Source organism: Clytia hemisphaerica, unplaced genomic scaffold (assembly GCF_902728285.1).
Source record: "Clytia hemisphaerica strain Z4C2 unplaced genomic scaffold, Clytia hemisphaerica genome assembly, whole genome shotgun sequence".
Classification (NCBI taxonomy): Eukaryota; Metazoa; Cnidaria; class Hydrozoa; order Leptothecata; family Clytiidae; genus Clytia; species Clytia hemisphaerica.
The window spans coordinates 62,760-76,564 of record NW_027104389.1 but is presented as its reverse complement, the minus strand read 5'-3'; the positions used below and the strand labels follow the sequence as shown (position 1 = coordinate 76,564).

The window sequence follows — 13,805 nt, the reverse complement described above, 5'->3', positions numbered from 1 at the left end:
TGTACTGTAGGAAAGCAAAACAAACAGATTTTACCAAGCTGACACTGGAAACTCCTTATCATCTGGGGTTTTCGAAATCCTATTTTACTGGTGTACGGATATATGAATGGATGATACAGCTGAATGTTAACGGTGTAAGTTGCAAGTTGAATGATCATGGGATCATCCCCCCCCCAGGAAGATGGGGGGGAATCAGATTTTGGTGCCAGGGGGGAAGTGAAAATTTCAAGCTTGATGGGGGGAGAAAGGCGAATAGGGGGTATATTCAGTCCTCTACCTAGTGGGGGGAGTAATAGGATAAATACAGACCTTCCTGGTGTGTTTGGGCATTCAGGCTTATGAGCCTGTCTTTCTTGGGATTTTGAGAGTCTTTTTTTTGCTATAGTAGCTTGCGAATTGAGGCGAGTCTGGATCATCACTTCGCAACCCTTATACAATACGGCTAGGGGGATTTCCCAATTAGGGGGGGAGCACGAATTTTAAAGACAGGTGGGGGGGAAAGGCCAGATGGGGGATTTTAGCTCATATTAGGGGGGACCAAAAAGCTGGAGGACGCCATGATGATATGAAGTGAAAATGAAAAATTGAAATGTCTAAAATAATATGAAAATGTGACTGGATTTCTTTTTTCTCAGTCGGGTTCATCCCAACAATACAACATTGTACATTATATAGACTTCAGGAAAATTATGGCAAGATGTATAACATTTCGATGTTACAGTGGTAGTGTAGGCCAAAACTTTTAGTTCAACCATAGTCCAAGAATTTATTATAATATGATTACGAACATCGGCCAAACCCAGCTGCTTTTCTTCCACGCAATTTTTATGAACACACCCTTATCCATGATTTCAATGAGGGGCAAGACCCAAAATCTCCAAGCTAGTCTTGACAACTTGACGCATTACACGCATCATGCGATGAAATCAATTGTAAAAGGGGTTACGCACGATACGAAAATCTCGTGTTCGCAAGCGAAAGGTTTTTTACACTACATACCGTAGAACTTCCTTATTCCCAGCGAAACTTTCCGATTGCTAGTGTAAAAGAAAAGGACCAAAACGCCACAAAAGTAGATTTAACACCGATTTTAGCCGGAGACGCCTAGAAGCAAAAAGATCCCGGAGACGGGGCAGGTATGTTTTCCCTAGGCTGCCCACATCCCCTCTGATAAGTTTTGATATAGGGGATGCGAATCAGGCTCACAAAACCGTTCCGAACTTAGCAAAAAATCTGCTAACCAAAAAAAGAGTTGAATGATAGAGAACTTTGATTGACAGTTTGTCGTCTTTTGTTATCTTGAGAGTTTTGTTTGCTAATTCAATTAATTTCGATAAACAAAAAGAAATAGAGGAGAAAGAGAGATTTCTAGCCATATGTTCTTTTTATTTGAATCTTTATTTGATTTCTATTTACGTCATCAAATAACTCAAACAATACACATCGAGTTTTTTGAAAAATACAAGTCGCCAAAATTCTGCAAAATACATAGCTATTCGGTAATTTTCTCGGAAGCGATATCAGAGCCTGATTCGCATCCCCTATATCAAAACTAATTTGGGGATGCATGCAGCCTATGTTTTCCCGGGAATGAGAAAGTTAGCCATTTTATGATAAAATTTTAAAAAGTTGTACCCAGCCGATTGCGTGATGCGTGATCGGGAAATAATTCGAGGCATGATTTGGGCTATTTTCGCGATATTTGCATGGTGAACAAACCTTTTTTGGTAATTTTCATGATCGTCACGGGAGCAAGGAAAATTTCTATTAATGCATTTTAAACATGTACAAACTCTGGTGAACAAAAAGAAAGTTGATATTCTATTTTCAAAACAAACTGCTTTTTTGAAGTTTTTTTAACTCAAATATCTTTAAAATTTCAAACTAAAATACTTTTTCTCTTTTTCTCGTTTTCTTAAATCCAGGGCTCATGTATCCTCTACAAAATTGATTTGTTCATCAAAAATTGAGAATATTTTACAATAAGAAAACCAAAGGAAAATTTATATTTTCAAAATATATGAAATATTTGCATATACTTTCATATAAAAATATTGGAAAAAGTTTAATATATAAAATATTGGGAGAAAAGGTAAAATATAAAAAAATATTGAAAAAAAAGGTAAAAAATTATAGCATCCAAAAGTTATATTTTTTGAAATGCATGTCAAAAGTAAAAAATTTCAAAAACAGGGAAACAATTTCATAATTTCAAACATAAAACTTTTTTAATATAAGAACAATTTTATAAGACTTTTATAAGGCTCAAAATCGCCAAAAAAAATTTTTGAATTGAAGAACAATTGAAGAAAAATGCTGAGCCTGAAACTACTCAATTTCAATCAATTTAGGGGTCAAAGTAATAAAAATTGGGTATGATTTCTAAAGTACCTGACTTACATCCTATTAATAAGAACATGATAGAAGCTCAAAGTGAAAAAAAAGAAGAACAGTCGAGGCTCAGAAAAATTTTACTGGTTCTTATATAAAAAAAGTGTAATGCAAAAGAAGAAAAATAATCTCATTTATACTGGGAAACATTTTCATAATCTGAAAGAACGCCGAAAGGAAAAAATTCCCCTAGCAGAAGGCATTTTGTAATTTTCAAAAGCATGCTGCAAATGCAAAAAATGTCACATAATTGGCAATCATAATTTCCAAAATTTCCAAAAAGAAAAAAAAGTCTTCATGCCAGAATATTGCTTGAAAAAATTTTCAATTGAGGTAAAAATAAAAAAATGTAGCGTTTCTGGAAACCAACCGGGTGAAAAATAATAATTTTCTGATCTGGCCACAGACTATGGGTTCATCTATATACAGTATAGTTCATTATAAAAAAAATCAAGTTGGAGCATTTAAGCTATAAAAGTAGTTTGGTTAGATATTCCCACTTGTAGATCACGAATTGTTTGTTAGTTAGTAGTTGATACATTAGTATATTCAGGGCTTACTTCATACTGTTTGTACATAAAAATATTGTTAAAGTTCTATTTCAATGATCTTATATATTACTAAAGTCATCAAAAAAATCAAATAAAAAATTTTTTCTGGCCGGCCGCATCAAAGCTTTTTTCCTTCACCCGCATTCCGGAAACACTACATTTTTTTTTTTTTTGCCTGATAGCAAAATTTTTCTACATTTTTTAAATGCATGTGGAAGAAAATGTCAAGTTAAAGACAACATTTTCCACATTTTAAACGCAAGGGGAAAAAATGTCCAAGTTCACAGCAAAAATTTCCACGTTCTAAAAGCACGTGAAAGAAAATGTCCAAATTCACAGCAAAAATTTCCACGTTTTAAACGCACATGGAAGAAATATCCAAATTCACAACCAAAAGTTTTCCACGTTTTAAGGGCACGTGGAGGAAAATGTCCAAATTCACAACCAAAGGTTTTCCACGTTTAAAATGCACGTGGAAGAAAATATCCAAATTCACATCAAAAGTTTCCACGTTTTAAAAAACACACGTGCAAAAAAATGTCCAAACTCACAACCAAAAGTTTTCCACGTTTTTAAATGCACGTGAATGAAAATGTCCAAATTCATAACCAAAAGTTTTCCACGTTTAAAATGCACGTAGAAGAAAATGTCCAAATTCACAGCAAGAATTTCCACGTTTTAAACGCACGTGCAAGAAAATGTCCAAATTCACAACCAAAAGTTTTTCCACGTTGCATTTTTAAAACATCAATCATCAATCAGTAAATTTTGCTCTGGGTTTAAATTTTTACATTAAAGCTAACCAGTTCATATCCAACCACAACCATTTCCTTGGGTGTCGCATCTACCATCTGACCATCATAAAAAAGTAGTGAGTTCAAACTTATTTTTGATGTCGCAATTAAAGTATTTAATTTTTCAAATATAGCATGGTCAGATTTATCCATAAATATTCAGTCAACTGCCTTGTTAGAATTTGTGTAAATATACGGGCAAAATTGAAGTTAGTTTGTTGTGAAAGTTGATAAAATATCGACCGGATAAAATATCCTGTTTTTCAAGAAGAGATTGCATCAATCTCTCATGCCAAACCAAACGAAACATCAAATTCAGGAAGGAATAATAAGAAAACTTCATCATTAACCATTTCTTGTAACAATCACACAAAAATCATGATCCAATTGAACTCATTAAAGCATAAAAAAACAAAGAAAAATAGCGAAAGAGCGGTAGCAACCAGTTGTTTATTTTTGCCGCCATCTTTGTTTTGACTGTTAAAAGGCAGTATGGTCCGATCAACAATACGCTTCCGAACCGAGCGACGTTTCCCGATCGAGAAGGATACTTATATTGTCCAGCGACGTTTCTGGAAGAAATGACGTATTCATCGTCGTATGAAAAACATCCTACTGTTTTTCACGCCGGAGCTCGATTTGGAAAAAATCCATTACGTAATGCTTCCAACAGACAGTCGGGTACAGGCGATAATTCTCCTTATTGGGACTTAAGACAGTTGCACACGACGACGAAAGTCTGAATGGAAACGAGACTGAAAAAGGGTAAAAATCGATTTTATCACTCCGCATATCAGCTTTTTTTTCCCGCGCTTTTGCCAAAAGAGTCGCACTCCGCTCGCTAACGCTCGCTCCGTGCGTAATCAATTGTAAAAGGGGTTACGCACGATACGAAAATCTCGTGTTCGCAAGCGAAAGGTTTTTTACACTACATACCGTAGAACTTCCTTATTCCCAGCGAAACTTTCCGATTGCTAGTGTAAAAGAAAAGGACCAAAACGCCACAAAAGTAGATTTAACACCGATTTTAGCCGGAGACGCCTAGAAGAAAAAAGATCCCGGAGACGGGGCAGGTATGTTTTCCCGGGAATGAGAAAGTTAGCCATTTTATGATAAAATTTTAAAAAGTTGTACCCAGCCGATTGCGTGATGCGTGATCGGGAAATAATTCGAGGCATGATTTGGGCTATTTTCGCGATATTTGCATGGTGAACAAACCTTTTTTGGTAATTTTCATGATCGTCACGGGAGCAATTTCTATTAATGCATTTTTTAAACATGTACAAACTCTGGTGAACCAAAAGAAAGTTTATATTTTATTTTCAAAACAAACTGCTTTTTTGAAGTTTTTTTAACTCAAATATCTTAAAATTTCAAACTAAAATACTTTTTCTCTTTTCTCGTTTTCTTAAATCATAGTCGCGCGGCTGAGGTCGAAAAAAGTGGCTAGAAAATGATTTTCGTGATACACCTCTTAGATTCCACTTTTTTCGATGGAAACTCTCGAATAAGTATATGTAGATTCCAAAATCAAAAAGTTTCCACGATATTATCGTGCAAGTAACGAGTAAATGGCGATTTTTTGCGTTTCCAGGCAAAATTGCAAGGCCTGGAAATTCATGATTTTTGGGGGGTCTTCAAATTAAAAAAAGACCTATATCACATGATAGAGCTCTTCAAACTGAGCAAAAAAGTGTATTACACCAAAGTACCAACTTCTCTAGATCAAAAGTTATGGGCCTATTTGTGGTCAAAAAGTTGTTTAATTTTGCATAAATTAATGCAGATTGTGGGGAAATTCCCTGTTTTCCATCAGTTTTTTACCACAAATAGGCCAATAAATTTTGATATAGAGAAGTTGGGACTTTGGTGTAATACACTTTTTTGCTCAGTTTGAAGAGCTCTATCATGTGATATAGGTCTTTTTTTAATTTGAAGACCCCCCAAAAATCATCAATTTCCAGGCCTTGCAATTTTGCCTGGAAAAGCAAAAAATCGCCAATTACTCGTTACTTGCACGATAATATCGTGGAAACTTTTTGATTTTGTAATCTACACATACTAATTCGCGAGTTTCCGTTGTTTTTTTTGGAATCTAAAAGATGTATCACGAAATGAAACGTTTTTCGACCTCAGCCGCGCGACTATCAGGGGCTAATGTATATCTACAAAAATTGATCTTGTTCATCAAAAATTGAGAATATTTTACAATAAGAAAACCAAAGGAAAATTTGTATTTTCAAAATAGATGAAATATTTTGCATATACTTCATATATAAAATATTGGAAAAAAGGTTTATATATAAAATATTGGAGAAAAGGTAAAATATAAAAATATTGAAAAAAAAGGTAAAAAATTATAGCATCCAAAAGTTATATTTTTGAAATGCATGTCAAAAAGTAAAAAACTTTCAAAACAGGGAAACAATTTCATAATTTCAAACATACACTTTTTTAATATATAAGAACAATTTTATAAGACTTTTATAAGGCTCAAAATCGCCAAAAAATAAGAACAATTGAAGAAAAATGCTGAGCCTGAAACTACTCAATTTCAATCAATTTAGGGGTCAAAGTAATAAAAATTGGGTATGATTTCTAAAGTACCTGACTTACATCCTATTAATAAGAACATGATAGAAGCTTAAAGTGAAAAAAAAAGAAGAACAGTCGAGGCTCAGAAAAATTTTACTGGTTCTTATATAAAAAAAGTGTAATGCAAAAGAAGAAAAATAATCTCATTTATACTGGGAAACATTTTCATAATCTGAAAGAACGCCGAAAGGAAAAAATTCCCCTAGCAGAAGGCATTTTGTAATTTTCAAAAGCATGCTGCAAATGCAAAAAATGTCACATAATTGGCTATCATAATTTCCAAAATTTCCAAAAAGAAAAAAAAGTCTTCATGCCCGGCTAGTTCGAAACGCAGGTCACAGGTCACAGGTCAACAGGTCACAGGTCACAGGTCAGTGATGACAGGTTGACTCTAATCAATGTCATTGCAGAGGAAAATGTTTGGAAAACACAAAGAATTATCAAAAACATAATTCTCAAGCAATTTCATCCATATAAAACCATTTCAAACATCAAAATTTAACCATGTGCTTTTATGGATCTTTCGCAGTTTGCGCCGTGTATAATGCAGACCAGAAGATTTAAAACCATATTATACGTATAACAGGTATATTACATATTGTAATGTTTGTAATGTTATATGATGGTTACATATAATAAAACTCATCGCTCTAAAACTACTTTCTCAGAGAATTCACGAGCTTCTGATTGGTGTAATTTTATATCCAGCCATATTGTTATCATCACATTCGGTATGCTAAATATTTTTGGTGTTTTTTTCTTGTAAGACATGATTTTTGTGATTCTGTCAACATTTTTTGTCAAAAGTTGTCATTAAGTCATTAAAATAATAACTGAATATTAATTAGTTCCATCCTTCTAAAACCACTCTCTTAGGGACCTTGCAAGCTTCTGTTTGGTGCCATTTTTTATCCATTCACACCATCCACATCACATTTTGTATAATAAATATTTTTCGTGCTTTTGTCTTGTTAGGCATCATATTTTATGATTTTGTCATTATTTTTGTAAGTAAGTGTCACTAGGTTGTTATTTTATTCAATTGTCATTTTATAATATCTAAATAACATGTATTACTTTTTTGTAATTTAATGCGTTATGTATTGATGTTATGTTATGTATATGTTATGATCTTATTATCTTTTTTCCGGTCTGCACTTTGTTGACCTGTGACCTGTGACCTGTGACCTGTGACCTGCGTTTCGAACTAGCCGCTTCATGCCAGAATATTGCTTGAAAAAATTTTCAATTGAGGCAAAAATAAAAAAATGTAGCGTTTCTGGAAACCAACCGGGTGAAAAATAATAATTTTCTGATCTGGCCACAGCAGTATAGTTCATTATAAAAAAAATCAAGTTGGAGCATTTAAGCTATAAAAGTAGTTTGGTTAGATATTCCCACTTGTAGATCACGAATTGTTTGTTAGTTAGTAGTTGATACATTAGTATATTCAGGGCTTACTTCATATTGTTTGTACATAAAAGTTATTGTTAAAGTTCTATTTCAATGATCTTATATATTATTAAAGTCATCAAAAAAATCAAATAAAAAATTTTTTCTGGCCGGCCGCATCAAAGCTTTTTTCCTTCACCCGCATTCCGGAAACACTACATTTTTTTTTAATTTTGCCTGACAGCAAAATTTTTCTACATTTTTTAAATGCATGAGGAAGAAAATGTCAAGTTAAAGACAAACATTTTCCACATTTTAAAATGCAAGAGGAAAAAATGTCCAAGTTCACAGCAAAAATTTCCACGTTTTAAAAGCACGTGAAAGAAAATGTCCAAATTCACAGCAAAAATTTCCACGTTTTAAACGCACATGGAAGAAATATCCAAATTCACAACCAAAAGTTTTCCACGTTTTAAGCGCACGTGGAGGAAAATGTCCAAATTCACAACCAAAGGTTTTCCACGTTTAAAATGCACGTGGAAGAAAATATCCAAATTCACATCAAAAGTTTCCACGTTTTAAAAAACACACGTGCAAAAAAATGTCCAAACTCACAACCAAAAGTTTTCCACGTTTTAAACGCACGTGGAAGAAAATGTCCAAATTCATAACCAAAAGTTTTCCACGTTTTAAATGCACGTAGAAGAAAATGTCCAAATTCACAGCAAGAATTTCCACGTTTTAAACGCACATGCAAGAAAATGTCCAAATTCACAACCAAAAGTTTTCCACGTTGCATTTTTAAAACATCAATCATCAATCAGTAAATTTTGCTCCTGGGTTTAAATTTTTACATTAAAGCTAACCAGTTCATATCCAACCACAACCATTTCCTTGGGTGTCGCATCTAACCATCTGACCATCATAAAAAAGTAGTAGTGAGTTCAAACTTTTTTGATGTCACAAGTATTTAATTTTTCAAATATAGCATGGTCAGATTTATCCATAAATATTCAGTCAACTGCCTTGTTAGAATTTGTGTAAATATATGGGCAAAATTGAAGTTAGTTTGTTGTGAAAGTTGATAAAATATCGACCGGATAAAATATCCTGTTTTTCAAGAAGAGATTGCATCAATCTCTCATGCCAAACCAAACGAAACATCAAATCAGGCGCCGCGGCTCGACATTTTAAGTGGTCGGGCCACATAATATAGTGTCTAAGGAGGCGCCACCATGGTTGGCGCCGACGGGCTAGAAAATTTTGCGAATTTCACTCTTCTAGATTGGCTAAAACAGCCCCTTTTCTTGAAGAAGATAAAGCTCATAAAGCGCTTGAATATCATGCGCAAGGTAATGTTGTTATCTTGCAAGAAAGCAAAAAAATGGGAAAAAAGAAAATAGAAATACAAACAAAAAGAGAAATATAAACAATTAGATTAGATTTAGGCGTGAACGTAAAAGTTCAATTTATTTTTCTAACTGACTTTTCAAAACATTTGAAAAATTAATTTTTTACTTCAAAAAAAATTCTTTACTCTGAAAAAAAGTGGTCGGGCCATGGCCCGACCGGCCCTACCGCTGCCGCGGCGCCTGCAAATTCAGGAAGGAATAATAAGAAAACTTCATCGTCAACCATTTCTTGTAACAATCACACAAAAATCATGATCCAATTCAACTCATTAAAGCATAAAAAACAAAGAAAAATAGCGAAAGAGCGGTAGCAACCAGTTGTTTATTTTGCCGCCATCTTTGTTTTGACTGTTAAAAGGCAGTATGGTCCGATCAACAATACGCTTCCGAACCGAGCGACGTTTCCCGATCGAGAAGGATACTTATATTTTCCAGCAACGTTTCTGGAAGAAATGACGTATTCATCGTCGTATGAAAAACATCCTACTGTTTTTCACGCCGGAGCTCGATTTGGAAAAAATCCATTACGTAATGCTTCCAACAGACAGTCGGGTACAGGCGATAATTCTCCTTATTGGGACTTAAGACAGTTGCACACGACGACGAAAGTCTGAATGGAAACGAGGCTGAAAAAGGGTAAAAATCGATTTTATCACTCCGCATATCAGCTTTTTTTTCCCGCGCTTTTGCCAAAAGAGTCGCACTCCGCTCGCTAACGCTCGCTCCGTGCGTAATTAGTTTGGATAGGAGAGCAACCAATGGCGATATTTTTTAAAATATCTATTTTTTCCCAGGAGATAGTTTTCGGGAATCAGCTTTTTTCCAAGAGCTTCAAACAGCTCAAAAATCCAAGAAGAAGTGTGAAATATCTGTTCCGAAAATCCATTAGCTGAGCAGTAAATTTAGAAAAAATACTATTTTCTAAAAGTTTTCTCAGCAGCTTATTCAAGAGACCCAGAGACTGACAAAAAAAACAAAAAAAAACTGGCGGTATCTGAGCAAAATTTATGAACTTTTTGCATGATAATGTGAATTTTAAATTTTTGCAATTTTTGAACCCTAATAGAGACTGAATTGCTTTTTATGCTTTCGTACCCCCCCCTTTCAGAGGTTTTTGAGCGTGTATGCCTCTTGCCTAGCAAATACCGCTCTCTAAAACCTTCTGTTCACATTTATCTTAGTTTCTCAGGGTACGTTACAATAAAATTGTAAATATCCTATCTAAAGCTACCTGTTTCAGACAAGACTTTGCCAAAAATAAGCCTGAATCATTACCGTGAGTATCACAGCTCGAATAAATATCGTTAATATTTTCTCTTTGAAAACTTGGCCTCTGATACTCAGGGTACTAAATCACAGAGTATAAAAAAACCCTTTTGCTTTATTAAATAGAATAGGGGCTTTTCAGAAACTGGAAAGTTGAGAAAGTCTTTAACAGAGTGTAAGCTTTTTAATTGATGTTGACTTTTTATTAAGCTTTATATCAGAAAATAATAAATTATCATTTGAATTATATCCTAATTGTGTACAAAAAATTAAAGTTGAAACAAAAAACTACCGTATGTTAAAAAATACAAGCTTGGAATAATCAGACGGTTTGAGATATTTGGCGGCTTGAGTAAAACCTCCAAGTATGTTTTGATAACTATTTTCCAAAGTCGAGAGATCACAATTTGAAATTTCTGAAATTGGGTTCTCACACGGTTCTTACGTTGAGATTCTATTATTTTTTACTAAAAGTCAAAAACTTGTGAGGATTTCCATATCAGACGATTTTCCTTATCTTCAATGAGAACTAAAATAAAGGTAAGAAATCTGAAAATATATCATTTAATATTGCGTGCAATTCTTCGACAGTGTGCTGTTTTAATTTCATTTAATGCTTCTTCTAAAACTTGTGTCATATGTACTAAGTTCACTGGATCTGTCTGCAAAACAGTTACGTCATTCTCCCCAGGTCCTTTGTTGAGATGAAGCTTTAACATCACTTGTGGTGTCGTCTGATAAGTAAGCATGCGCGTAGCTAACTGTACATCAAAACGCCATTCTAAGTTCTTATACTGCGGTAAAGATAATTCCATTTTAGATAAAATCTTTCGAATATCTTGTTTGTTATTTTCGTAAAACTCATCAAGCGTGTTAAAAACATCCTCGTCTAAATCTAGACTTAACAACGAATCTTTAAAGTCAGTTTCCACTAAGAACATTTTCGAAGATTCTGAAAGTAAATACATAATGGCCTCGACACATTGAGCAATTAATTTGGCATCTAATTCAAGTTTTTGTGCAGCCATTTGATATTTCTTGGTGTTGATTCCATTTTGTATAAATTCAGCAGCGATGCGACAAAACTCTTTGGCAACAGAAGCATCTACTTGATTCACCAATGTTAAGTGTTGTTTTTGTTCATCGGTTAAGATGAGCAACATGTTGGAAAACCAATACAACCAAAATGTTTACGAATCAAGATTCCATACACAATTTGTTGTTGATCATTTGATGATGTTATTTTATACTTTTTTGTATTCTTTTTTTTTTTCTGTAAATAAAGATAAAAACATATATACATTGTATTGATAGGTTGCACCGAAGTTCTATACCATTTGGCGAAGTTATTGAATAACTCGTTACTTTAGCATAAATTTCTTTAATAATAATGTTACCTAGTTGATTTGTCTTTTAAAAAACAGATCTTGCTTATGAACAAAACAATTTAAATTTAATGTATTTTTTGACGTCTGTTCTTTTGAACGAGGCAAAATTCCATTATCATCTTAAAAATAACTTTCAAAAAAACATTATCTTTCTCCGAAACTTTCGCCTAATACCCGAAATAGACTCAATAAACCGTGTTGAGAAATTTTAAGCATAAAATTTATTTTTGATTGAGTTATGGGCATTTAGATTTTCCAGTACTTTTTTAAACCACCCGGTATATGCTGTAGCAATTTGTTATTCAATAGACCGTCGCGTTCTCCTAAAGGTCCATTTCAAAGAATTAGTTGTTTGGAAATTAAATTCCAATTTAGTGCTCACAATTTCAAATGGAGACAGACATAAATTTAGCATTAGAAAGTTAACGGGACAATAAAAACAGCCAAGGTGATTGCAATGACCTGTATTTGACAATCATATATAACAAAACCTTTTAAAATAAAAGAAACGAAATTTAAACGAATTATAAAAATTAAAAATTTTCTAAAATTTTACAAAAAATGAGAATGTTTACATGCGTAAAAAGAAAAAAATAAGTTTAGAACGGTTTAGATAAAAATGAAAGGTGGATTGTTTCCTAGGTTAACTTCTCATAGAAGGTTCAAACTTGATTTCAAGTGAGACGGCACAAAAAATCCTCTAAATAGTATGATGTTTCAATCAAAGTTCAAACGATTCAAATAGTATCAAGAAAAAATATAATTGTTTTCCCTAAAATATTGTTCGAAATGTATTTATAACAAAAGTTTTTTATTTTCCAAAAATACATATATTTTCTTATTTATATAATCGAATTTTGCATAAATTAAAGAAATGGAGGATTTAAATTAAAGAAATCGTCGACCTTGTTGATAGTTTTATGGTGTAAGAAAAAATATACGAATTGCAGTCTGTAAAAACACAGAAGATGTCTTAGATCGACCTGAGAGAACAGCACATGGAAGTTGATAAAATCTTCCAATTCTTCATAACAGAATTTAAATGTGTAGTTTCATTACAGACAGAAAAAAGCGTTTAAATGATTTCAACAATTAGTACTAGCTTGTGCACGGAAGCGCTCAAAGATAACATACTCTTCGGCTGATAAATCACAACTTTTGAATGGGCCATCCATCATCCCACACAGGAAACTTCGACGACATTTCAACGTGTCACATGTATCATATTTGTATTGTTTTCGGTATGCCCTGCAAAAGATAGAATATAAAACTAGGTCAGTGTAGAAATCACAATGGAACAACCGCCGGCAAAAAATTTATCGTAGCAACGCTACCATTTTAAATAGATAAGACTTGATTATTCATTTTGAAATGAAAATATGTATACGGTGAGTACTAAATTGATCGAGTCAATCGAAATCAAAGAATAATGGTCGTCAAAGTAGTGAGCCCAACCAAAACGAGATTAGAAGACCAATGTGAAAAACCCACCTCCGGCGGACGATAATAAAAAAGTCAAAAGTTTAATTTAAGACAGTCTTTTGATTGTTTTTACGGGGTCCACAACCAGCCAGGTCGGCTATATATAAACTAAACGGTGCGTTGGAAAAAGCGAGGAATCGATCCACGAACCGCTAGATTTCTCACTCCTTACCCCGCATCTATTACAATTAGTAAAGGATTAAGCTTTTGCCATTTGTTATAAAGCTTTCTTATGTATGGTCCATTTCTATTAACAAATCCCTGTGACAAATTCAACCTATCCACCACCATACCAATTGCTGTAAAAGCATTTTCAAAGCTAAAGAAACACTGGTCTTTGCTCTATCCAACATTTTGGAAGTCATTATCAAATAAATTTCCTTAAAAAAACAACACACCAAATACATCCCAATAGTTATAAAGAAAAAAATTACTTGAACATAATTTGGAAGAGTTCAGGATCGTTGTACATGCGTTGTATTAAACCATGCCATTCACCAGGAGATAAGTCTTTCATACCATACGCTTCCTACA

General features: G+C 33.5%; 1 pseudogene; it reads right to left on the bottom strand.

The window, feature by feature from the left end:
- Window positions 1–10,751: 10,751 nt before the first annotated feature.
- Window positions 10,752–11,567, bottom strand: LOC136819625 (COMM domain-containing protein 2 pseudogene; annotated as a pseudogene).
- Between the last annotated feature and the right edge of the window lie 2,238 nt (window positions 11,568–13,805).